General features: G+C 37.9%; 1 long non-coding RNA gene across 14 annotated transcripts in view; it reads left to right on the top strand.

Annotated features, from left to right (window-relative positions):
* LOC102550062 (uncharacterized) overlaps positions 1-23,417 on the top strand; it is a 156,002-nt gene that overhangs the window by 63,807 nt on the left and 68,778 nt on the right. For 12 of the 14 annotated variants that reach the window (XR_010052796.1, XR_010052795.1, XR_010052794.1 and 9 more), the window contains 3 exons: positions 1,682-1,864; positions 3,494-3,556; positions 5,270-5,386. This is a non-coding gene — a long non-coding RNA (uncharacterized LOC102550062). Of the gene's footprint in view, positions 1-1,681; positions 1,865-2,366; positions 2,450-3,493; positions 3,557-5,269; positions 5,387-23,417 lie in introns of all 14 variants that reach the window. The other 2 variants (XR_010052792.1, XR_593141.4) reach the window with 2 other exon arrangements.

The following is a 23,417-nucleotide window of genomic DNA, read 5'->3' as shown; positions in this document are numbered from 1 at the left end:
CTCACCATACTCCTTTTCTAACTGATACATCCCTCACTATATTCTACAACAGAGGGGACACATCCTGATCTTAATTCTAACTTCATTATATTTTTCTAGCAAAACAACTTAAACCATTTCCTTAAACTTTCTAGCAATTACTCTAACTTCCTAAACTATTTAAATCAAATCATTAATTCATCTAAAAAATACTGTTTCATAAAAGTTCATCTTCATGTTGACCTGCAGGAAATTTGCTCAATAGAGTAGGCTATCACTTAGGAAGTAATCATACTAGGTTATAGGCAGGAAGGGTCCTTTCATGTCCAATCACACCATGCCAAATATATGAAAAATATAACAATGACAAATATCAGAAGGCATAGTAGCAGCCAGAAGCAACCCTGAGATGAAGCTCCTGGGGCTGTGCATCTCCAAGGTACACCCATCACAGCTGTAATCAACAGCTGGCCATCTCTGGAAAGCTTACCTGCCCACTCTAGCTCCTCCTATATGGCGCCCACCAATTTTACTTTTATAAGGTTCCTCAGTGAAAAATTACTGCTGAGGAGATGACTCAGAGGGTTAATTAAGCATTTGTTGGGCAAACGAGGGGATCCAGATTCCTAGCACTTATGTAAAAAGCAATACACAGTAACATACAGTTGTGACACCAGCATTGAGAAGTCAGAAAGATAGGAAGTCCATTGGCGCTTGCACGCCAGCCAAACTGGCCGAAACAGTGAACTTCAGGTTTAGTAAGAGGCTTTCTCAGAAAATAAGACAGAGAGTGATAGAGTAAGATAAGCAATATTGACTTCTGGCTTCTGCAAACACATGCACAACATAAGCACCCCAAACCCTACCCACATTCACATGTATGCACACATGAACATTTCATCTGAGAAATGAACAAAAGTATTCATTTGGTCGATTATCCATCACGTACATCTGAGATCTGAACAACTGTCTGTTTCTAGAACCTTTAAGGGACTACTAAATATTTCCTCTGATTTGGTGGTTTGTAGTCGATATTGTGTTTTACTAGTTTTCACTTATATTTTCATTTTAAGCTTTTAAAAAATTATCTTTAATCTTTAATATTTTACCTTTTAAAACGCTGACTCATTTAATTCTGCTGTGGTTTCTGATGTTAGAATAAATGTAGTGAAGATTATGAGTATTAAATGCTACTTTCACTTATTTCTGAATCACTTTTAAGGGTTTTATTGATATGATGATAGTTTAGAGTCAAAGAAATATGCATTTATAAAACTGTTTAATTCCCAAATAATTCTGTGCCTCTTTAAGGAAGGCAGGTGGGTTCTGGACATAGACAGATAAAATCAGAAGAATGAAATGGATTATTGTGGTAATATCATTCTGTATTTGTAAAATCATTGCCACTGTCAGTTCTAGGGCCCTTTTCTCATACATTTACACAATTTAACTATTTAAGGATGAAAGATAATAAGTTACCAGTATCATTTTGCAATTGATTAAAAGCACTATCTCAGTGTGGCTATGTGATTTCAACCAAGGTCATTTAATTACTATATAGTGGAGCTGTGAACAGAGCTTAAATCTTGCCAGGACCTTTATATAATACTTCAAAATCACGTTCTAAGTGTTAAGAAAAGATTACAATTATGTGAGAGACTCCAAGAGATGTCCTAATGTAGATTTTCTTCATTCCTTTTAGAGAAAAGATCTCTATTGCCAAAGGGTACAGCATTCCTGAAGAGAAATAGTCTTTCTTCAGCTGATGTTAACTGTCTCCTCAAAACCTTCCATATTAAGCAGAAACATGTGTCTGATGCCTCCTTATCTTTTGTTCATCCATTCCTCCACCTGAAGCAGAATGTGAAGACTGACAATCCAACTGGTCTGTGCTCTTGAAGTTCACATATGGGGAAGGGCATGGGAAAAGCTAGATGTGTTCCAAGTTCTTGAAGGGAATAATATACCAGACCTACCTACTCCTTTCTTAAACTCTCCTGTTTATGCTACCAGTATGTCAGTTTTCTATTAATATGACTCCCACTAGAACTTTTATTTTTGACATTATAGATGGTATAGAAATCTGAAGACCAAAGAAGTTAGACAAACTGAGTAAAAACCAGGAGGTCAACTCTATCGCCTTTCATAAAATCATGTGGATTACATGGCCTGGGTCATGGTGCCTGAGAGCTGTCAAACTTGAGGGAGGGATTTATGGATGAATAACAAGTAGAGTGAGCTTAGGGGTACTGATATAATTGAAGTTTATCCCGTTGGGCCATAGCACCCTTTCTTCACAAGGTGTTTGCACACTGCTTTGTTAGGAAATGCGATGCAGGGGAAGTGGACCTGACAATGTTAATTGGCTCCTCTTTCCTTCAACCCAGTCAGTGTTGCTGATGCCAGGAAGTGCTTGCTGACAGGAGTCTGATATGGATGTCTCTTGAGAGGCTCTGCCAAAGCCTTACAGGTGCAGACAAGGGTACTTAAAGCTAACCACTGGACTGAGCACAGGGACCTGAATGGAGGAATTAGAGAAAGGACTGAAGGAGCTGAAGGGGTTTACAACTCCATAGGAAGAGCAACAGTATCAACCAACCAGATGCCCCAGAGCTGCCAGGGACTAAACCACTAACCAAAGAATACACATGGAGGGACCCATGGCAACAACCACATATGTAGTAAATGATGGCCTTGTCAGACATCAATCAGAGGAGATGCCTTTGGTCCTGTGAAGGTTAAATTCCCCAGTATAGGGAAGTGCCTGGGTAGTGATGTGGGAGTGGGTGGTTGGGAGGGGAAGCATCCTCATTGAAGAAGGGGGAAGGGGCATGAGAGAGGGGGAATCCACCTGGAAAGGGGCGACCATTTGAAATGTAAATACATAAAAAATCTAATAAAAAAAGAGAAAAGAATAAAAAGGAAGAAATTTCACACATATGAGCACTTGAACTGAATACCACCTTTGCCTTTTATTCATTGCAGTCTCCGAAACACTCTTCTAAATTAGCTAACTTAGTCACATGACATGCTTTTCTGTCAGAAAATATGTACTTATACCAGCTCCATAGTGATGCAGGGAACATAGGCTTTTTTGCTGGTCCAAAATCACACCACAGGCAGTATGTCAGTCAGTCATCCTGCATCTACAGTATCAGACTCTATTGCCTATTCTTATAGATGCCTCTATCTTAAATGGGTTTATAACCACTAACACAGGGAGACTTTCTAGACACTCCACAGTTTCCCCATTATTATTGCCTTAAATGACATTTTGTTATAATTAAGGAAGTAGCGGTGACCATCATTAATTGAAATTTATATTTTGAGCAAATTCTTCTAGATTTTGTCTATGGTCTTATTCCATTCATACCCATCCTGGATTCCTTTGTCTTTAGTTATATATTCTTTCTAGGGTCTTTTTAACTGTGAGAGATTCTACGACATGTCCTTTGCTTTTAGGTTCTTAAGAATACTTGTTGGTCAGTTATTTTGTCGAATTTTCTTTCTTTAGAATTTGTCTGATGTTTTCTCTCATGATTGCAATGGGGTAATGGATTTTGTGAACACCAAGGAGGTAAGTACCATTTTATCACATTCTGCCAAGGGAATAGGGTGTCCATATAATTTGTCATTGATGATGTTGCCTCAGTCATCTGGCTGAGGTCACCTTACCAGGGTTCTTCAGCTCAGCAGAGTTTCAGTCATTAATTTTTAATGAACACCTTTATATCCTCCTTAATATCTAAAATAAACTAAAGTGCCCCTCTGTAAATAGTATGCAATGTGAAAAGGACAACAGGCAAGGCAAGTAGGTGGGATGAGAAAACAATGGTGGGGAAGCAGAAATAAAGGCAGTTTACAGAAATATTTATAGGACATACTGTACACCCTGCCACTCAAAATATAAGGCATGATCCAACTTTGGGCTTCTTTAGAACCAAAGGATAAAAATGCAATTGTTTCTTATGTGTTTTGTGCTCAACCATGAATTTTGGTCACATTTTGTCTTAGTGCTTAATCCTGCCTAACACTTTTACTTTGGTCTTCTAAGAAAAATTAATGTGGCATTAAACATTCTAGGACCTTCTTGCACATCTATCTATCTATCTATCTATCTATCTATCTATCTATCTATCTATCTATATTTATCTATATATCAATCATCTATCTACCTATCATTGGTCTATCTACATTAATCCTTTCATGTGTGCTAAGTAATATATGATATTATAATTATTATGACAGTTATATTATGTCTATTAATGTAACTACATATTTTTAAGTGTATGGATGTGTATGTATATGCTCCCTGTGAGTACCTGATATTTTTGATACACTTTTGATCCTAAAAGAAGGATTACTTCATACTGGAGTTACAGATAGTTGTGAACTACTGTGTGGATGCTGTGAACTTAACCTGGGTCTTCTGGAAAAGCTGTCAGTCTGCCTAATGTCTAAGCTATTTCTTCAGCCCTGACTCAAGTAATTTTTAAAGTCTAATTTATTTGAGGTTGAATTACCATGGTTTTAAGATTGAAACTGTTAATTTCAGATTCTTCATATCCATATCAGACCTGGTTAATTCACTTTTGAGGGTAACAGCCTAAGTATTTGGGAATATTTAAGTTCTATTTTCTAACGAAATCAAAATCAACAATGCAACATCCTGGAATATGGGCATTCTATGACACCATGGCTTATTCGCAAACGAAAGGGCTTATGCCAGGTTCTGAATAAGAGACATCTGAGCCAGAATGCATTGCCATGGGAAGTATTAGCTAGAGATGCAGGGTCTCGACGAGGTACCGAGGGAGTCCACTGCTTCCTAAGTACTACAGGCTAGCGTCTGGTAACCCATTATTTTTATTCATGCTTTTTGGGGGGCTGATTTTTGTATAAAGACCAGCAGAGTTTCTGTTGCTAATTGTTCCAGGGGAGTGTGCCTTAGCCAGTAGAGTCAAATATCCTCATTTTAATTCGACAGTTCAAAGCAGCAGTGACCCCAGGGCCAGAGCTGTGAGTCAGTTTAGATCTGTGTTTGAAGACGGAGCCATTATCTCCTAGGACTCTCTTTTATTAGAGTATTCAATACCTGTATCTGTGTGTGTGTGTGTGTGTGTGTGTGTGTGTGTGTGTGTGTGCATGTACGCATTTGCTTGGGTGTGTGTGTGTGTGTGTGTGTGTGTGTGTGTGTGTGTGTGTGTGCATTTCTAGTACAGTTACTCAAAATGGGCATTTATTAGTTACTTCAGTGAATGAGTAAAATCCAGTCTTTGTCATTTTTCAGAACTATGATATTCATCCACATGAGAATACTGGCATATTAGCATCACCTTGTGGAGGAAACTAAAGGAGATCAGACACACATCACCTGACACCTCTTTTGTCATCTAATAGAGTACACGTAAGAAAAAAAGCACATATGCGCGTTCAAAGAATATTGAAGCATAATAAATTTAATGTCTGAGATTTTACTAAATATCAACACATTTGGTATTTTATTAGTGTCTTTGCAAGGGGTTAGAGCAGGGCAGTGTTAAGAGTGTTAATTTCAGAAAAACAAAGATATTGTTGGAGGGGGAAGATTCAAGAAGGCTAATGATGGTGCTTAGAATCTGGAGAGTGTGATGTTTTTATTTTTTGAATTATTAAGTTAAAACTTTCAGGATTATAAGAGCTTAAGTGGTACCAAGCCGTTTTCTCAGGGACATGTTACCCTTGACCAAACAGGCCTCGAGGTTTCAGCTCTGAGAGGTGAAAAGCTTCATTTCTGACCCTCCAGAGAAGTAGCAGTGCTCTTATGATCTTGCCTAGTAATCACCCGACCTTGGTTCCATCAGCATCGGGCACAAGGGGCATAGCTGCTTCCTGTAAGAATTACTCCCCAGGGCATGTATGCACACCATGGTCTATTTGTGCTAAATGTATGAAAAAGCTGGTGCCAAATACGCAGTCTGCTTAATGATGGAATAAAGACCGCTTAAATTAATGGATATTTGAAACCCATCCTTCCAACTCAATTACTGGAGCAGGAGATGTTAATTCTTCCCATCACTTGGCTCCTACTCTTCACCTCCCAACAGACTGCTCCACTGACTCTGGATGGCGGCTTTCTGCTTTGTTTCTACTGAACTCAATTCATCAGGTGGCTCTGTTTCCAGGCTCTTAGCACCTCACGTCTAACACTTCAATTAAATTGAGAAGAGTAATTACTTAAACTGACAAACAGAGGAATACTAATGAACTAAAAAGTTCATTTCGGGGCACTTAGATTCAAGTCCTGCAAAGTAAAGGGGTCATGATTTAATGTATTTTCTTGACTCGCTTTGTAAAACACAATTCTTCATTGTAATAATGCCCAAGGAGCCAAAGTGTGTTGCATTAACAAAGAATTAATGGCTCTTAGTTATGGAGGTCCCATTTCTGTTTGTTTTACTTTTAAATTCATAATGTCTGTAAGATTCATGACAGAGAATAAAGCTAATGATCACAGATTTTATCCTTGTTAATTATAAATATATCAAGTTATAAGTTTATCAAGTATATCTTAGTAATGCTCTGCTTAGGAAGCCGAACCTATCCTATTAATAATTTCTTTTAGTATCTCTATCATCGACAACTCAGATATAGAAATATATATTCACATATACATACACATGTTGTGGTTTGCCCTGGCATTGTTTGTATTTTGATGCTAATTCCGCTGCCCCAAGAAGGGCTGCCTAGTCCTGTACTCAGAACTCAGGTGACATCATCAGAATCTTCTTCCAGTTTAACTTGTAAAATAAAGATGAGAGTCAGTGATTGGGCAGGGGAAGGGAAGGTGAAGTAGAAGAGTTGGGTAGGGGGGGATTGATAGGGAGGAAGGTGTAGAAGGAAGATGGAGCTGAAGCACATGGGCTGGAGAAACCGCAAGTTATAAGGGGTCTCATAGCCACAGAAATAGAGTAGTGCAGTCATAGATCTGCACAATCTAGGTGCGAGCTTATATTCATATTAATCGAGTTGTGTTTTCTTCTCACGGGCTTATTTGCGTTGGAGAGGTTACTGCAACATACACATATATATGCATACATTTTCATTTTCTTTCGCATTACATATTTTCTGTAACCTACACCTAAATACCATGAGAGTAGCCATAAAATATTAAATATTTAGACTTTTTAAAGATAGTGCTTTAATCTAGTTAAGTAATGCAAATAATGCCAGAACCCACCAATGAACAAGTATTCATGAATCAAAACAAGTATGGTCTACTGTTTGCCAAAAGAAATCATAGCATATGTTTTGCTTTTAATTGACATAATATTTTGACATAATCTGTACGTATAAGCATTAAAATGCTTAGCACAGAACAACAGAGAACACAAGAAGGTGAATTAATTAAAAGTGTTGAGCTTAGCTTAATGACATATTTTTATGTTATAAATAAGTTGAGATTCTGTTTTCATAAATATTTTGGTGTCTAGCATATGATAGGTTTTTGGCACATACCTGATGACTAAATTAGAAATACCCTTTATGGAGCCAAAACCATCAAATGGAAAAACGATAGCATTTTCAGCAAATGGTGCTGGTTCAACTGGAGGTCAACATGTAGAAGAATGCAGATCGATCCATGCTTATCACCCTGTACAAAGCTTAAGTCCAAGTGGATCAAGAACCTCCACATCAAACCAGATACACTCAAACTAATAGAAGAAAAACTAGGGAAACATCTGGAACACATGGGCACTGGAAAAAATTTCCTGAACAAAACACCAATGGCTTATGCTCTAAGATCAAGAATCGACAAATGGGATCTCATAAAACTGCAAAGCTTCTGTAAGGCAAAGGACACGGTGGTTAGAACAAAACGGCAACCAACAGATTGGGAAAAAATCTTTACCAATCCTACAACAGATAGAGGCCTTATATCCAAAATATACAAAGAACTCAAGAAGTTAGACCGCAGGGAGACAAATAACCCTATTAAAAAATGGGGTTCAGAGCTAAACAAAGAATTCACAGCTGAGGAATGCCGAATGGCTGAGAAACACCTAAAGAAATGTTCAACATCTTTAGTCATAAGGGAAATGCAAATCAAAACAACCCTGAGATTTCACCTCACACCAGTGAGAATGGCTAAGATCAAAAACTCAGGTGACAGCAGATGCTGGCGAGGATGCGAAGAAAGAGGAACACTCCTCCATTGTTGGTGGGATTGGAGACTGGTACAACCATTCTGGAAATCAGTCTGGAGGTTCCTCAGAAAATTGGACATTGAACTGCCTGAGGATCCAGCTATACCTCTCTTGGGCATATACCCAAAAGATGCCCCAACATATAAAAAAGACACGTGCTCCACTATGTTCATCGCAGCCTTATTTATAATAGCCAGAAGCTGGAAAGAACCCAGATGCCCTTCAACAGAGGAAAGGATACAGAAAATGTGGTACATCTACACAATGGAATATTACTCATCTATCAAAAACAATGACTTTATGAAATTCGTAGGCAAATGTTTGGAACTGGAAAATATCATCCTGAGTGAGGTAACCCAATCACAGAAAAACACACATGGTATGCACTCATTGATAAGTGGCTATTAGCCCAAATGCTTGAATTACTCTTGATGCCTAGAACAAAGGAAACTCAAGACGGATGATCAAAATGTGATTGCTCAACTCCTTCTTTAAAAGGGGAACAAGAATACCCTTGGCAGGGACTAGAGAGGCAAAGATTAAAACAGAGACAGAAGGAACACCCATTCAGAGCCTGCCCCACATGTGGTCCATGCATATACAGCCATCCAATTAGACAAAATGGATGAAGCAAAGAAGTGCAGGCCGACAGGAGCCGGATGTAGATCGCTCCTGAGAAACACAGCCAGAGTACAGCAAATACAGAGGCGAATGCCAACAGCAAACCACTGAACTGAGAATAGGACCCCCGTTGAAGGAATCAGAGAAAGAACTGGAAGAGCTTGAAGGGGCTCGAGACCCCATATGTACAACAATGCCAAGCAACCAGAGCTTCCAGGGACTAAGCCACTACCTAAAGACTATACATGGACTGACCCTGGACTCTGACCTCATAGGTAGCAATGAATATCCTAGTAAGAGCACCAGTGGAAGGGGAAGCCCTGGGTCCTGCTAAGACTGAACCCCCAGTGAACTAGATTGTTGGGGGGAGGGCGGCAATGGGGGGAGGTTGGGGAGGGGAACACCCATAACGAAGGAGAGGGGGAGGGATTAGGGGGATGTTTGTCCGGAAACCGGGAAAGGGAATAACAGTCGAAATGTATATAAGAAATACTCAAGTTAATAAAGTAAAAAAAAATGAAAGAAAGAAATACCCTTTATGGATTCAGATAATAAGGATGGAAACGTTTTGGTGTTACCAATGGAAATAAACTCCAGATATTTAAGTGTAATATCAGTCTGTTCTACTGGAAATGAATGAATGTCCAAGAAGTTATTTCTACTATTATAATTATAGTCAATGTTTATTGGTCAATTTCAAGTAAACTGATCCTTGCAATGTTCACCTCTTTCTTCACAAGTGCAACCTTCTCTTCTACCGTGATCATAGACTCAGTTATATCACTCCAAATAAGATACTTAAGTATTAACACCCAGAGCTTCAAGGTTTCAATTTTTGGAGATTGTGTTTAGATGAAAAATTAAATTCAAACAAGAAAGATGGGTCCTACCTTAATTCAGTTTGACTAGTCTACTTCAAAAAAGAGGAAATTAAGATACAGAAAGAAATGATAAAGACTAGTTAATCACAAAGCAAGGCAAAGCAACCTTGGGAGAAACTAGTGCTGCAGAGACCTTATTCACAAGTCTTGATTCTTCAGAACTAAAAGTAAGAAAAGTAAGCCTAACAAGCAAATGACCAAACAAAGGACAGCCTGTAAGTAAGCTACCTACTCTCTGGTATTTTGCTTTGGCAAACAGCAAACTAACATGATCAGCTGCCATACTCTCACACTTTATTTTTCCCTTTCCCTCTCCACTGATTTAACTTCTTCACCCTGTGTACTTGATTTTATCATTGCTTTCTGCTTAAAAATGAAGGTTCCAGACTCTTATGGAAGAGTCGAGGGAAGGACTGAAGGCTCTGAAGGGTATAAGAAGACCAACAGAGTCAACTAAAGTGGACCCTTGGGAGCTCTCAGAGACTGAACCGAAGAATAAATACAGGCTGGACCATGGCCCCCTTCACCATCCCTCTGGCGCATAGGACTGCTTGTCTGGCTGCTGCTGGAGAAGATTAGCTTATCCCTTCAGAGACTTGGTGCACCAGGGTAAGGTGATACCCAGTGTGGGGGGCGGGTACACTTTCAGAGAAAAAGGAGATGGGGGAGAGACTCTGCAAAGGGAGGATTGGGAGGGGGGATAGTGTTTGGTATGTAAATAAATAATTAAATTAAAAAATAAAATAAAGACACACAAATCCTGTGGGGAAGAGAGCTGACCACTGAGGAGAGCAGACATCCTGAGACCGCAGGACTGACTGCCACCTCTGCACACCTCTGCCCATATCCCTGGTCCAAGGGGAAATTGTACAGTGCTTCTGGACAGAGGGATACAGGAACAGACAGCCACTGGTACCTGCGGTTCTTGTCTGCGTCCAGGACAGAACTGAACCAGCCAAACAGCTCCCTGCACCCAAATTCCGTGGGAGAGAGAACTGGATGCTTAGAAGTGTGGATATTCTTGAGAAGTCAGAGGAGACTACCCTCTGCCCACAGTACAGACCCAAGAAGGTATCACATAGTGCTAACTGTGCCTGCTAGGTGCAAGGACCTAGGAGCAATCAGGGTCAGGACCCTTTGATTCCTACCCGTGCCTAGAACTGGAAGACAGTCTCCACGAGCGCCAACACACCTGAAATCAGAGCACCTGTTCTCAGGAAAGGCTGAAAGAAAACAGGAAAACAGTTCTACAGGAATGCTGACACAGAGGCCTAGAGCAGGGCCAAGTCACTCCCAGAAACAGTAAGACAAGCAAACACCAGAGACAACCCAATGGCTAGAGGCAAGCGCAGAAACCTAAGCAACAGAAACCAAGACTACTTGGCATCATCAGAGCCCAGTTCTCGCAGCAAAGAAAATACTGGATATCCAAACACGCCAGAAAGGCAAGATTGGGATTTAAAATCACATTTTTTTTGGTAATGAGGGAGGACTTTAAGAAAGAAATAAAGAACTCGCTTAAAGAAATGAACGAAAACACAATTAAACAAATAGAAGCCCTTAGAGAGGAAACAAAAAAAATCTCTGAAAGAATTACAGGAAATCACAACCAAACAGGTGAATGAATTGAAAATGGAAATAGAAACAATAAAGAAAGCACAAAGGGAGACAATCCTGGATATAGAAAACCTAAGGAAGAGACAAAGAGCCATAGATACAAGCATCACCAACAGAATACAAGAGATAGAAGAGAGAATCTCAGGGGCAGAAGATAACTTAGAAAACATCGACAGAACTGTTAAAGATAATGGAAAATGGAAAAAGCCCAAAGCATACAGGAAATCCAGGACACAATGAGAAGTTCAAACCCAAGGATAATAGGTATAGAAAAAAGTGAAGACTCCCAACTTAAAGGTCCAGTAAATATCTTCAACAAAATTATAGAAGAAAACTTCCCTAACCTAAAGAAAGAGATGCCCATAAACGTACAAGAAGCCTACAGAACTCCAAATAGATTGGACCAGAAGAGAAACTCCTCCCGTCACATAGTAGTAAGAACATCAAATGCACAAAACAAAGAAAAAATATTAAAAGCAGTAAGGGAAAAAGGTTAAGTGACATATAAAGGCAGACCTTTCAGAATTACACCAGACTTCTCACCAGAGACTATGAAAGCCAGAAGATCCTGGAGAGATGTCATGCAGATCCTAAGAGGACACAAATGCCAGCCCAAGTTACTGTATCCAGCAAAACTCAATTAACATAGATGGAGAAACCAATATATTCCATGACAAAACCAAATTTGCACATTATTTTTCTACAAATCCAGCCCTACAAAGGATAATAGATGGAAAACTCCAAGACAAGGAGAGAAATTACACCCTACAGAAAGCAAGAATATAATTTCCTTGCAATAAAACCTAAAGAGAGACAAACAAACATAATTCCACCTCTAACAACGAAAATAATAGGAAGCAACAACAACTATTCCGTAATATCTCTCAACATCAATGGACTCAATTCCCCAATAAAAAGACATAGACTAACAGAATGGATACATAAAGAGGACCCAGCATTTTGCTGCATACATGAAACACACCTGGGATACAGCGACAGATACTACCTCAGAGTGAAAGGCTGGAAAACAACTTTCCAAGAAAATGGTCTGAAGAAACAAGCTGGAGTTACCATTGTAATATCAAATAAAATTGACTTTCAACTAAAAGTCATTAAAAAAGATAAAGAAGGACACTTCATATTCATCAAAGGAAAAATCCACTAAGATGAACTCTCAATCCTAAATATCTATGCTCCAAATACAAGGGCACCTACATACGTAAAAGAAACCTTACTAAAGCTCTAAGCACACATTGCACCTCACACAATAATAGGAGGAGATTTCAAAACCCCACTCTCATCAATGGACAGATCATGGAAAAAGAAATTAAACTGAGACATAGGGAAAGTAACAGAAATTTTGAATCAAATGGATTAAACAGATATTTATAGAACATTCCATCCTAAATCAAAAGGATATACTTTCTTCTCAGCACCTAATGGAACCTTCTCCAAAACTGACCATATAATCAGTCACAAAACAGGTCTCAACAGATACAGGAAGTTAGGAATAATCGCATGCATCCTATCAGATCGCCATGCACTAATACTGGTCTTCAATAACAACAAAAATGACAGAAAACCCACGTATACATGGAAGTTGAACAATGCTCTACTGAATGACAACTTGAACTAGGAAGGAATAAAGAAAGTAATTAAAGACTTCTTAGAATTTAATGAAAATGAAGATACAACATTCCCAAACTGATGGGACACAATGAAAGCAGTACTAAGAGGAAAACTCATAGCTCTGAGAGCCTGCAAAAAGAAACAGGAGAGAGCATATGTCATCAGCTTGACAGCACACCTAAAAGCTCTAGAACACAAAGAAATAAATAAACCCAGGAGGAGTACAGAGCAGGAAATAATCAAACTCAGGGCTGAAGTCAACCATACAAGTCAAACTATACAAGAATCAACAAAACCAGGAGCTGGTTCTTTGAGAAAATCAAAAAGATAGATAAACCCTTAGCCAGACTAACCAGAGGTCACAAAGAGTGTCCAAATTAACAAAATTCAAAATGAAAAGGGAGGCATAACAACAGAATCTGAAGAAATTTAAAAAATCCTCAGATCCTACTACAAAAGCTTATATTCAACAAAACTGGAAAATCTGGAGTAAATGGACAATTTTCTAGACAGATACCAGGTACCAAAGTTAAATCAGGAACAAATAAACCATCTAAACAACCCCATAACTCCAAAAGAAATAGAAGCAGTTATTAAAAGTCTCCCAACCCCCAGTGAACTAGACTGGGGGGGGAGGGCGGCAATGGGGGGAGGGTTGGGAGGGGAACACCCATAAGGAAGGGGAGGGGGGAGGGGGATATTTGCCCGGAAACCGGGAAAGGGAATAACACTCGAAATGTATATAAGAAATACTCAAGTTAATAAAAAAAATAAAATAAATGTTCTTAAAGGAAAAAAATAAAAAATAAAATAAAAAGGGGGAGTAATATCCCTGTATGCCATAAAAAAAAAAAGTCTCCCAACCAAAAAGAGCCCAGGTCCAGATGGGTTCAGTGCAGAATTCTATCAGACCTTCATGGAAGACCTCATACCAATACTGTCCAAACTATTCCACAAAATAGAAACAGACGGAGCATTACCAAATTCCTTCTATGAACCCACAATTGCTCTTATACTGAAACCACACAAAGATCCAACAAAGAAAGAGAACTTCAGACCAATTTCCCTTATGAATGTTCATGCAAAATACACAATAAAATTCTTGCAAACCGAATCCAAGAACACAACAAAAGTATCATCCATCATGATCAAGTAGGCTTCATCCCGGGATGCAGAGATGGTTTAATATATGAAAATCCATCAATGTAATCCGCTATATAAACAAACTCAAAGATAAGAACCACATGACCATTTCATTAGATGCTGAGAAAGCATTTGACAAAATTCAACATCCCTTCATGAAAAAAGTCCTGGAAAGGTCAGGAATTCAAGGCCCATATCTAAACATACTAAAAGCCATATACAGGAAACCAGTAACTAACATTAAACTAAATGGAGAGAAAGTTGAAGCAATCCCACTAAAATCAGGGACTAGACAAGGCTGCCCACTCTCTTCCTACTTATTCAACAGAGTACAAGTCCAGCTTCCCTCACCACTTTCTATGATTTTTTAAAACTTTCTCATTCCAAAAGTCTCATGACCTAGTCTACACATCTGAAGTATTTATTTTCACTCAGAATCTGTATATAAGCTTTTCCTAAGATGAGTGACCAAAATTACAATTATAGCAACTCTCTATTTAAATCAAATAACATGAAAAATAGTTCTTAGTGTTTCAAAGTAAAATAAGGTAATGTTATGCCACCTTGATCAATCTGGAATTTCTAATTTAGTCTGAGTTTGTCTCAAACTCATTATCCCCCTGCCTTACTTCCCAACTACTGGCATTAGAAGCATGCACTCTACACTTAACTCAATAATTCTTGATAGATTACCTCTGGCTTCATCATATTCTGGCAGTGACATTCCAATGAGGTGACTAAATATAGCCCTAAAAAAGAGTCCTTCATCTGTAATGAATGCAGTGTACCCTTTGTGGGTTTTTGAGTTCAGAAAAAGAATCAGGGGTTGATGCTTTCAAAATTAAATGTATGGATATAATTCTCTAACTAAATAACTCCAAAGAAAAAGATGCACCATCCTAATTTTACACTTTCTACATAATTTCTTATTCATTTAATTACCAAAAATTTGGGTGGGGTTCTGGGGTGAGATGTATGTGTTACAGTTGATTCTCCAGGTGCTGTGGAGTAGAAACTGTCTGTAGTCATTTAAGAAGAAGGGGAAGCCCTTGGTCCTGCCAAGACTGAATCCCCAGTGAATGTGGTTGTTGGGGGGAGGGTGGTTATGGGGAGAGGATGGGGAGGGGAAGCCCATATAGAAGAGAATGGGGAGGGGTTAGGGGAATGTTGGCTCGGAAACCGAGAAAGGGAGTAACAATTGAAATGTAAATAAGAAATACTCAAGTTAATAAAGATAAAAAAAGAAACACTCAAGTTAATAAATATATAAAAAAAGTCTATAGTCAACAAAGCTGGACAATCTGGAGGAAAAGCACAATTTTCTAGACATATACCAGTTACCATAGTTAAATCAGGGTCAGATAAACCATCTAAACAGTCCCATATCCCCTAAATAAATAGAAGTCATTAAAAGTCTCCTGACCAATAAAACTCATTTAAATTGCAAAAAAAAGAAGGCTTCTCTAGGAGGTATAAAAAAATGTGAGCTATGTGACTGGAAATGAGTTGGCTGAAAGGTTTATAAATGCATACACAGAAAGAAGGAGTCATATCAACCGATAGTTTTCTACAGTCAAGATTTATGGAGGAATTTTAGAAGCCAGATTACATATTGGTCTGGTTAAGTGAAATGAATAAGTTTTTGTTTTTGTTTTTGTTTTAACAGAGTGTACATTAACATCTTAATACAAGAGTCACTCTGAGATTAAATAAAAAACAAACTAGACAAAAGGACATAGTTGTGAAAGGCCTGAGATCCACCATCTTCACATATAGTAAACTTAACAGGATTGCAGACAGCCTTCCAGTCTAATCCTTTTCTTCTGAGTGAATTTTCTTGCTGTGTAAATCTTCTGTGTATCACTCTTTGCTTGCTGCCCAAATTGAAATGCTGTGATTCAAACTCAACATCCTCTGGCCCTGCGTCTCCATATGCTGAGACAAGCTTTTACATGTTTCTTGAATTTGTACAGTTTTCTTCATTCTTGTGGCCTTGATTTATGGCTTTATCATGGTTCTTAACTGAACTGTTTACTTTAGATATATATCCTAATTAACTCTTTTAAGAGCATTAAAAATAATAGTTCAAGTGTTCAATTATTGGGGGAATCTCCCATCACTAGGAGACTTTACTACTGGGACAATAAGAGAAGAAAGAATGCACATATTTCTTGTAGTTAGGTCTTGCCTTCTGGGCCTCTTAAGACTTCATTGTTACCAAAATCAAAGATAATACATTATATGATGCTATGTGTTCCCGCTCATCCACATAGAACAACTCTCACACATGGGGCCGTGCTTGTTCCTTCTGTCCTTTGGGTTTCTTACGTTTATGCAGAAACTTTGTATCCTGATATTAGAATTTCATGCCATTAATACCAAACCATAGAAATTGTAATTCCTACCTAATCCTTAGCATATAGGAGATATTGCACAGGCTCAGTTTGGTTATTTGGATGCCTATCCAAAATGCTACCTCCTCTGAAGGAACTCTATTCTGATAGACCACGAATTATACCCAGCCCCTACTGGGAATAATAACAATGTTGTATTTTATAATGATTCACCAAGGTGTCATTGAGCTTTGTATTAATAGTGCTGTCTCTGTTCTCAGAATATATCCATAATGCATTCCTCCTACTACAAAGTGGGAAACTTTGAAGTGCTTCTTATATAACAAAAGAGATTAAAGATGTTTTATTGCTAAGGGAATTATTTTTTTTAAAAATTGTTTAAATGGTTTAATATCTAATTTTCTGTGACTATCTAAATATTGTACTTTGACAAATCCAAAATACCTAATATCTAGGACACAGTATTTCTAGAAGTCTATATTCACTGTTCTCAGACCTTGGTGATCATTGCTCCTATATAGATCTCTATATTTTTGTGAATTAAATTTTAGTCTACAATTCTACTGACTAATATATCTGAGATGGTTGTTACAAGAGAAGATACTATTTTCATCAAAGAAAGTACGTACACATGAATACATGTTGCATATATATATGAAATATATAATCCATATTTGGGGATATATTCATAAAATATATTTTATATTTTAAGCATATATTCAAATAGATAAGGTATTGCCTTCTATGTGATCACTCCTTCAATGTGGTTACATTTTCTGCTCCTTTAACAGAAGGCCATTTGGATGCTGTTGAATGAGTGTAGGGTCATCCACTTAGTGGGCTTTAGAAAGAGAGCACTGTAGGGATGAGTCTGGGAAGAGTTGAAAATGAAATGGGGCCTGGTGGACTGGAGAGATGGCTCAGCCATTAAAGGTTAGGCTCACTACCGAAATGGGGGCCTGGGACCAAAGCCAGTCTCCAGGAGCACTGATGCCCTTGAGAGCAAAGGTAATACCAACTCTTCTGCTCCGAGTGATCTGTCTGGTGCCCTCAGGACACACAAACTCAGGAGCACTCTGGAACAGGAGCCTTCCAGTTTCTTCCTCCACCCAAAGCTGAACTGGTCACACAACTCTGTACCCAGAACTGGCTGAAAGAAAATAGGTCTACAGGAATGCTGGCATAAAAGCTTACAGGAGGATTAAGCCACTGTCAGAGACAGCAAGACACATAACACCAAAGTCAACTTGATGTGGAGAGGCAAGTGCAGGAAACTAAGCAACAGAAACCAAGACTACTTGGCATTATCAGACCCCAGTTCTCCCACCAAAGCAAATACTGGATATCCCAACACACAAAAAAAGCAAGATTTGGATTTAAAATCACATCTCATGATGATGATAGAGGACTTTAGGAAGGACATAAATACTCCCTTAAAGAAATACAAGACAACACAGGTAAACAAGTAGAAGCCCTTAAAGGGGAAACACTAAAATCTCTTAAAGAATTGCATGAAAACACAAATAAACAGGTGAAGGAATTCAACAAATCCAACCAGGATTTAAAAGTGCAAATAGAAGAAATGAATACATCACAAAGGGGGACAACCCTGGAGATAGAAAACCTAGGAAAGAGATCAGGAGTCATAGATGCAAGCATCACCAACAGAATACAAGAGACAGAAGAAAGAATCTCAGGAGCAGAAGATACCATAGAAAACATTGATACAACTGTCAAAGATAATGTAAAATACAAAAATATACTAAGCCAAAACATCCAGGAAATCCCAGAAAACGTGAAAAAACAAAGGTAAGGATAATAGATATAGAAGAAAGCAAAGATTCCCAGCGTAAAGGGCCAGTAAATACCTTCAACAAAATTGCAGAAGAAAACTTCCCTAACCTAAAGAAAGAGATGTCCATAAGACTACAAGAAGCCTACAGATAGATTGGACTAGAAAAGAAATTCCTTCTGTCACATAATATGACAGATACATAAAGATTGAAATAATCCCATGCATTTTATCAGATCACTGCAGATTAAGGCTGGACTTCAGTAACAACAGAAATGACAGAAAGCCCACATATACATGGAAGTTGAACAAAGCTCTACCCAATGATAACTTGGTCAAGGAAGAAATAAAGAAAGAAATTAAAAACTTTTTTAGAATTTAATGAAAATGAAGGCACAACATATCCAAACTTATGAGACACAATGAAAATGGTGCTAATAGGAAAACTCATAGCTCTGAGTGCCTCCAAAAAGAAACTTGAGAGAGCATACATTAGCAACTTGACAGCACATCTAAAAGCTCTAGAACAAAAAAGGTGAATACACCCAAGAGGGCTAGATGGCAGGAAATAATCAAACTCAGGCCTGAAATCAACCAAGTAGAAACAAAAGAACTATATAAAAAGTCAACAAATTCAGGAGCTGGTTCTTTGAGTAAATTAACAGGATAGATATACCCTTAGCCAGACCAACCAGAGGGTACAGAGAGTGTGTCCAAATTAACAAAATCAGAAATGAAAAGGGAGGTATAAGAACAGAATCTGAGGAAGTTCAAAAAAATCATCAGATTGTACTACAAAAAGTCTACATTCAACAAAACTGGAAAATCTGGAGGAAATGGACAATTTTCTAGACATATACTAGGTACCAAAGTTAAATCAAGATCAGATAAAGCATCTAAACTGTGCCATAAGTACTAAAGAAGCAGTTATTAAAATCTCTGAACCAAAAAAAAAATAACCAAAAAACCCAGGACCAGATGGGTTTAGTGCAGATTTCTATCAGACTTTCATAGAAGCCTTAATACCAATACTCTCCAAATTTTTCCACAAAATAGAAACAGAAGGGACACTACTAAATTCCTTCTATGAAGCCACAATTAAATTTATACTTAAACCACACAGAGACCCAACAAGGAAACAGAACTTCCCTTACGAATATGATCACCAAAATAACACAATAAAATTCTTGCAAACCAAATCCAAGAACACATCAAAACAATCACCCATCATGATCATAGAGACTTCATCCCAGTGAAATATGGCTGGTTCAATATACAGAAATCCATCAATGTAATCCACTTATGTAAAGAAACTCAAAGAAAAAAAACCACATGATCATCTCATTAGATGCTGAGAAAGAATTTGACAAAATTCAACACACCTTCATGTTAAAATTCTTGGAAAGTCAGGAATTCAAGGCGCATACCTAAACATAGTCAAAGCAATATACAGCAAACTAGTAGCTAACATCAAACTAAATGGAGAGAATCTTGAAGCAATCCCACTAAAATCAGGGACTAGACAAGGCTGCCCACTCTCTCCCTACTTATTCAATATAGTACTCAAAGTCCTAGCCAGAGCAATCAGACAACAACAATAGGAGGTCAAATAGATACAATTTGGAAAGGAAGAAGACAAAATATCACTATTTGCAGATGATATAATAGTGTACTTAAGTGACATCACAAGTTCCACCAGCGAACTACTAACACCTTCAGCAAAGTGGCTGGGTATAAAATTAGCTCAAACAAATCAGTAGCCTTTTTGCATTCAAAGGATAAACAGGCTGACAAAAAAATTAGGGAAATGACTCCCTTCACAATAGTCACAAATAACATAAAATACCTCAGTGTGACTTTAACCAAGCAAGTGAAAGATCTGTATGACAAGAACTTCAAGTCTCTGAAGAAAGAAATTTAAGATCTGAGAAGACTGAAAGACCTCCCGTGCTCATGGATTGGCAGGATTAATATAGTAAAAATGGTCATTTTGCCAAAAGCAATCTACAGATTCAATGCAATTCCCATCAAAATTCCAACTCAATTCTTTATCAAGTTAGAAAGAGCAGTTTGCAAATTCATTTGGAATAAAAAAAAAAAACAGGATAGCAAAAACTATCCTTAACAATAAAAGAACTTCTGAGGGAATCACCATTCCTGACCTCAAGATGTATTACAGAACAATTGTGATAAAAACTTTATGATATTGGTACAGAGACAGGAAGGTAGGTAAATGGAACAGAATTGAAGACCCAGAAACGAACCCACACATCTATGGTCACTTGATCTTTGACAAAGGAGCTAAAACCACCTAGTGGAAATAAGTTAACATTTTCAACAAATGATGCTGGTTCAATTGGACGTCAGCATGTAGAAGAACGCAAATCGATCAATTATTATCTCCTTGAACAAAGCTCAGATCAAGGACCTCCACATAAAATCAGATACATTCAAACTAATAGAGGAAAACGTGAGGAAGAGTCTCAAACACATGGGCACTGGAGAATATTTCCTGAACAGAACACCAATGGCTTATGCTCTAAGATCAATAATTGACAAATGGGACCTCAAAAAAATTGCAAAGCTTCTATAAGGCAAAGGACACTGTCATTAGGACAAAATAGCAACCAACAAATTGACAAAAGTCCTTTACCAATCCTATCTCTGATAGAGGGTGATTATACTCAAGAATTTAGACTCCAGAGAAACAGATAATCTTATTTAAAAATGGAGTACAGAGCTAAACAAAGAATTCTCTGCTGAGGAATATCGAGCAGCTGAGAAGTACCTAAAAAAAAGTTTAGGATCCTTAGTCATCAGGGAAATGCAAATCAAAACAACCCTGAGATTCATTCTCCCACCAGTCAGAATGGCTAAGATTGAAAACTCTGGTGACAGCAGATGCTGGCAAGAATTTTGAGAAAAAGGAACACTCCTCCATTGGCGTTGGAATTGCAAGCCGGTACAACTACTCTGGAAATCAGTCTGGGTGTTCCTCAGAAAACTGGACATTCCATTAACTGAGGACCCAGGATACCATTCCTAGGCATGTACCCAAATGATGCTCCAACATATAACAAGGACTCATTCTTCACTATGTTCATAGCAGCCTTATAATAGCCAGAAGCCGAAAAGAACCCAGATGCTTCAACAGAAAAATGGATTCAGGAAATGTGGTACATCTATACAATGGAGTATTACTCAGCTATCAAAAACAATGACTTCATGAAATTCATAGGCAAATGGATTGAACTAGAAAATATCATCCTGAGTGAGGTAACCCAATCACAAAAAAATACACATGGTATGTACTCACTGATAAGTGATTGTTAGCCTGAAAGCTCGAATTACACAAGATAAAATCCACAGACTACATGAAGCTCAAGAAAACGGATGACCAAGTGTGAATGCTTCAGTCCTTCTTAAAGGGGGAACAAAAATATTAATAGGAGGAGATATGAAGACAAAGTTTAAAGCAGAGACTGAAAGAATGACCATTCAGAACCTTCCCCACGTGGGGAAACAGCCACCAAACCTGGACAATATTGATGAAGCCAAGAAGTGGATGCTGACAGTAGCCTGATATGATATAACTATCTCTTGAGAGGCTCAGCCAGAGCGTGACAAATATAGAGGCGAATTCTAGCAGCAAACCATTGAATTGAGAATGGGGTCCCCATTGGCGGAATTAGAGCAAGGATTGAAGGAGCTGAAGAGGCTTGCCACCCTATAAAAACAACAACAACAACCAAACAGAGGTCCCAGGGACTAAAACACTACCCAAAGAGTAAACATGGGCAGACCCATGGTTCCAGCTACATATGTAGCATTGGATGGCCTTGTTGGGCTCCAATTGGAGGAGAAGTCCTTGGTCTTGATAAGGCTGGACCCTCAAGTGTAGGGGAATGTCAGGGCAGGGAGGTGAGAAGGGGGGATGGTTGGTGAGGGGGAATACTCTCATAGAAGTAGAGGGAGGGGGATAGGATAGGGGGTCATGGATGGGAAATCAGGAAAGGGAATAACATTTGAAATGTAAATAAAAATATTTAATAAAAATAAAGCAAAAAATATGAAATCAGAACTCATGGAATCAAAGCACATTGTATACATGGATGAATTACTCAAAGATTAGAAGAAAAGGCTAGTTCTTGTAATTTCCTTTATTACTCTGTAACCATAGCAGATTTTATGTTTGTAATTTGTAGTTCTGTTTTTGACATTATGATATAATTATGAGATTATGATATAATATCCCCTTTCCTTTTCTCTTGAAACATTCCCCTATATTCAATGCTCCTTTCCAATCTCATGATACCCTCTTTTTTCATTATTGTACTCATATATGTGTATGGATAGATGTGATATTAGATGATCATGTGATGTGTTCTTGTGAAGAATATTTGTAATATATAATCTGTAAAGATTGGTATACAACTATGTATATTATATATGTGTAATTTATAAATGTCTACATATGATAACATATGCAGATACATATTATCTTCGCTCTACTAGAAATTTTATCTTTGTCTTGAAAAAAACCCTTTAGTTTGGAATATACAATAAAATTATGGGAATTGGTTTTACTCTCTACTCTTTATCTTGGTGCATCAGTTACCTGTCCTTATTAGGTATTCCTACTACATTAAAGCCCCTGTCCATATGTCCATACTGGAAAACATATAGCCTTAAGCAACTATTTGAAATTCTTTTTCCTGGGATCATCCCTGGAGAAGTGCAATATAACTAAAATTTAATACTTGTTTATTTTCAAGCTGTCTTGGAAATGGCTTATGGCTTTATGTAAGCAGGGTGGAGTAAAGCAGAACTTTTCTCCATGATCCTGGAGAATATTACCCTCGGTTACTTCATGGAATAATTTGTGTCCTGCTAAGGTTCTGCAAAGGACAGAGATACCTGCTTAAGAAAGATGTAGATTCACTCTTCATTTCATGTAGGTGGCTATTTGGTGGCAAATACTTGGAGATCTACAAAGACCGTATGTATATGTCACATTTATTAGTTGATGGAAACTAATTTTCATCCCTTTGCTTTTACAAACAAGTACTTTGAAATACATGAGCTTGTGACATTCTGTTGTAGACTGAAATGTATTAAGAGATCTGCTTATTCTTGCCTTGTGTAAACTTCTTCTAGACAAAGATACTGTCCAAAATGTAAGAATTACTATTAAGTTTTGTGACTTTATGTTCAG

Source organism: Rattus norvegicus, chromosome 6 (genome assembly GCF_036323735.1).
Source record: "Rattus norvegicus strain BN/NHsdMcwi chromosome 6, GRCr8, whole genome shotgun sequence".
NCBI classification, from domain to species: domain Eukaryota; kingdom Metazoa; phylum Chordata; class Mammalia; order Rodentia; family Muridae; genus Rattus; species Rattus norvegicus.
This window is presented reverse-complemented; position numbering and strand designations above follow the sequence as displayed.